The following is a 5047-nucleotide window of genomic DNA, read 5'->3' on the forward strand; positions in this document are numbered from 1 at the left end:
GGCAGCCCCTGAAATTTCTAATTTAATCATTTTATATAGGTTTTCAAAATTATCAACATAAAATTGATAATAATATCCCATTTGTTTAGTTTCTGAAAAGCTGTAATTACACTGCATTTTTCATTCTAAATGCTTTTATTTATGTCTTCTCTCTTTTATTCTTGTTAACCTTGTCAGAGTTATGTCGATTTTATAAAACTTTTTTTAATAACCAACTTGTGGCTTTATGATCTCCACTGCATATTTATTTCCAAATTTTTTAAATGCAATGCATTGCTCTGTGAAATGGTCCCTAGGAAAAGGTCAAATTGGAGTTAGAAGTCAGTTTATGAGGCAAGTTATAGAGATGATTACCTGCCCTTAAGGGGAAGTTGGACCAATGTTTTCGATACCCTCCAAATCTAACAAGCTTTGTTTTTGAGAGCTGTGCACATTTAGTAATTGTAGCTAACTCCAAATTATAATTCTCTTTTATAAAAGTAGTCCTTAGATATCTGAAATAAGAAAACATGATCAAAAATAAAAGATCTTGAAATTCTATAGAAGAGATTTTATTCAAAATGCAAACTACAAGACATGTTGCCTTCCAGCAAGCTATAAAGAGAAAATCTCATACTAATGTTACAGTAATAATATGTTTGATATTTGTTATATTTACTTTTAAGGTGGTAAAGAGCTCTATATATTTTAAAGATGTAATTAATTCTTGTGACACCTCATAAGGCAAAGAGATGGCATAATTATTCTTGGTTTAAAGATGAATAAAATGCAGCTCAGATTTGTTATAGTATTACCCCAAGGACCCACAAATTAGTGGAAGAGTAGTGCTTAAGTCTCCACATCTTTAGTAAAGAACACAGTACGTTAGCTTACCTTAATGCCAGGAATTATTTTTAAATTACTTAAGGAATATAACTTTATTTTCAGTTATTTTAGATTAAGATTATTCTGATTTATTATAATTAATCAATGATAATAGAATCACTGTAAAAATAACAAAATGGAGTAAAAATGGATTAGAACGTTGTTCAAATTTCTCCTATAAAAATAATCAATCATGCCAGGATGGCATTATCCAAACATACTGTTTTATAAGAAAAGTGCAATATACAGATAACTTAAAGTCTTTTAAGCCTTAAAATAGATCTCAAAATCAACTATATATTTTGAAATCTTTTAAGAAAGAAAAAATGGGTAAATCACTTTTTAAAAGAATATGTCAAAATGTTGTTTACTTGTCATATTTTTTGTCTTCATAAGTAGATGGCACTTGTAGACAAACAGTATTTTTCTATAATTATCTTAACAAGTTTACTCAAGCTCATAGGAGATGCTTTTAAGTGCCGGGTACTTTTGGAGGGTTTTGGTTACTAAATGTAGATAAATTGAGGGGCTGTTAAAACAACAGCTGAGTGGTGTGTGGGAATATTTCCAGGGTCTGGGAACTATTTTTATGTTGTGAGTATTATATATTTACTGCTTAGTACTATACATTTGGTTTTATTTGTGCATTTAGTTTTACTTCTACATTTTATACGTATGTGTAATAATAGTATTACACATTTGCTATGTAGTATTATGCATTCACTATTTATTTACGCTTATTATTTATTTACATCTACTACCTAGGTATTTGACAAAAATATATTAATGAAAATTAATATTCATATCTAAACAAAATACACTATTTGATATTTGGTAAATACTTGCTATGATGATTTACACCAATAATGACAAGATTCCAATATCACCTTGGCAAAAACCCTGAGGAGTCACTCATCTAAGCCCCATTTTGACTCTCAGAGCGGTAAAATACCATGGCCAGCCTCCCAGATTAGGGGGCAGAGCTGATATTTAAAGATAAATTCAAAATGTTTAGTTTATTATCATTGGCCACTAATTATGTTAATAAAGTCTAACTTAAAGCAGAGGTTAAAAGAAGTATCTAGATAAGGCCACAATTATAGAGTTTAATAATCCTGTGTCCTTTCTAGTGTTTGGTCTTTATCAAAGACAGGATTTCATACCTGGCTGAGCAGTATAATCACTTAGTGTACATGTTATGTTAAACATATTGATTCCTGGTTTTCTCATCCTCTCCCACCCTGTCTTAAGATAGAAATTGATGTGCTCTGTAATGTTTTGAATCTCACACTCTTTGGGTCTTTCGTCATCTCAGTGTCTCTTCCAGTTTTAACGTTCGCCATTTTACCTCTCCTGTCTGGATCGCCATTGACTGCTACTTAAGCAAACTGCTCCATAAGGTGACACTCAGCAGGCACAAACTCACGTTTGCTTTACCACAGGAGATTAAAAACTAGCCATGTAGACTGCAAACATTTTCTGTCTTGAAATTCAAACGAACTTGAGGCTAAGACACGTAAGAGCATGCATGTATTTGTTTCTGACTCTAATTACACATTTATGATTCCTAGAGGGAAAAGTTTTAGGGCAAAAAAAGGCAAATCCATTTTCACAAAAGTGTTCTTTCTTGGAAATCACTACCTCATCATATTTGAATACCTGGAAAAGTAATGGAGAATTTTCATTTAAGAAATTTCCATTTAAGTTCAACTAATTTTGCAAACTGTGACTCCTTTAAAGAACTCAGACTCCTCTTCCTTGGCGGCTCTGTGCTGGAAGATTGTGGCTGCACTCACAGAACTCTGTTCCGAGAGAGACTCTGGTGAGGCACTTCAAAGGGCTGCGTGTGGGAACAGAGAGCTGATGCAACTGTGAACAATACGAATGCATAATGAATCGTAATAGATAGTGCCAGCCAGCGCCAGGAGGACAAGACGCAAAAAGATTATTTAAATCTTCTAAGTTGGCTTCTTTACAGTCACTTTTTAAGCAGTCTTTTAGATTTCTTCAAACAACCTCAAATCATCTGTCTTCTGCTAAGAAGCCAAGAAAAAAAATAGCGACTAACTACCATATATTTGAGACTTACTGTATTGCAGGCATTGTATTAAGCACTTTGTAGACGTTATTTAAGAGTCAAAAAAATACAGCATGGTTATCATTACCTTCGTTTTACTGATGAGAAAAAACTTAATCACTATCGCAAAAAGCACGTCATAGTATTATAGTATAACATGCATGAGCCACTAGCACGTTTTTCACAAACCTAAAGTGGGGTATAGTAGAGCACCACAATAGGCTCTTATTAAAAGACGCTAATGAGTTTTTATATAAATACTAATATTGACTCAGAGCGTTTCTCATCCAAGAAGAGAAGGCCATGGCCCATGACAGGCAAATAAAAGGCAGATCCTTCAATAGTCTTTTTAATTTCTGTCCCACATTCATCCAATTGTATTGTCATCAAATATCTGTGATTACCTTCACATAAGACATTTAGGTAAAGGAAGCTTTGGTTGGACAAAATGGAAACAAATGACATTTATTCTTTTCCAACTTTTTTTTTTAAAGATTTTATTTTTCCTTTTTCTCCCCAAAACCCCCCGGTACAGAGTTGTATATTTTAGTTGTGGGTCCTTCTAGTTGTGGCATGTGGGATGCCACCTCAGCATGGCTTGATGAGCAGTGCCACATCGGCGCTCGGGCATCCGAACCGGCTAAACCCTGGGCTTCCGAAGCAGAGCACACAAACTTAACCACTGGGCCATGGGGCTGGCCCCCTAACTTCTTATTAAATATGTAATTGAACTTTTATTGTATAATTCTGGCCTTAGTGCCCTCAAATGAGTTCTACACCTGTTCGTTTTTTATTGGACATACCCCACACTTTTACTGTGGGGTAAGTTTAAAGGTTATCCAAAGAAAAAATCAGTGAGGTCTCTATTTGCATTGATGTTACTAAAATTATTGATCTTTATTGAAGAGAGGCCTAGTCCTTTTCAATTACTCTGTAAGGTAGGGGTTTGTTAGAATTCTATTACCATGCTGTCTAAATTCCATCTGCCAGTCTCAGTACTAGACAGTACAATTAGAAGAAATCGTGTTATATTATTTTATAGCTATACTTAGAGATTTCTTCCTCACACAAACAAAAACCATATACATATCTTCCTATTCTGATTGTTATTTTTCTCAATAAAGAAATGTGTAATATCAATCATTCTTCTCATTAAAAAAAGTAACATTCATTCAACAAAAAACGCAACAATGACTATACTTGTGCAACCATCCTATACATATGAGACAAGAGGTTCCTTTCTTTGAAAGAGATTATGGTAACTTTTCTTCATGAGTACTGCCACACATGAGATATCAATCTACTCGAGAGGGCAAAGTTGTGCAAATATTGTTTTATATTTGTTGTTGTACACTGAATAAATAAGCAAACCTGTCTGACTCCCATGATTCATCATAAGATTAAAAATAAAGTCGGGGGACCGGCCCCTTGGCCAAGTGGTTAAGTTCGTGCGCTCCGCTGCAGTGGCCCAGGGTTTCGCTGGTTCGGATACTGGGCAGGAACGTGGCACCACTCATCAGGCCACATTGAGGTGGCGTCCCACATGCCACAACTAGAAGGGGACCTGCAACTGAGATATACAGCTATGTACGGGGGGGATTTGGGGAGATAAAGCAGAAAAAAAAAGATTGGCAACAGTTGTTAGCTCAGGTGCCAATCTTTAAAAAAAAACATAAAGTCGAGTTAGTGACAAATTCAGGTAGATGTTTCTGACTCTAAAGTTTAATACCTTGTTTTTACCAACTTAAACATTTCCCTCCACCGAAAGATTCTTGCCCTATGCAGGGTACATGTGAAAACGAGTCATAGTCACGCCACTACTGATTTGTACCTGCCAATTTATGATTACTGGTATTTAACATAATTATGAATAATCGTGATTCAAAATGTGGAAAGTCACACAAGGCAAACAGGCCAATTCTGATATGTGTCACATGTAACTAAGATAACCAGTCTTTTGTTTGCCTACTAGTTATGGAAATGCTGACTCCACAAATGAGTCTAACGCAGCCAAAGGCTAACCCTGGCATAACTTTAGCTATAGTTTAGGATAATAATCTCCCCCTTAACAATTATCCACCTTGCTTAGTTATTAACTTACTTCTT

This window comes from Equus quagga, chromosome 4 (genome assembly GCF_021613505.1).
Source record: "Equus quagga isolate Etosha38 chromosome 4, UCLA_HA_Equagga_1.0, whole genome shotgun sequence".
Taxonomy (NCBI): domain Eukaryota; kingdom Metazoa; phylum Chordata; class Mammalia; order Perissodactyla; family Equidae; genus Equus; species Equus quagga.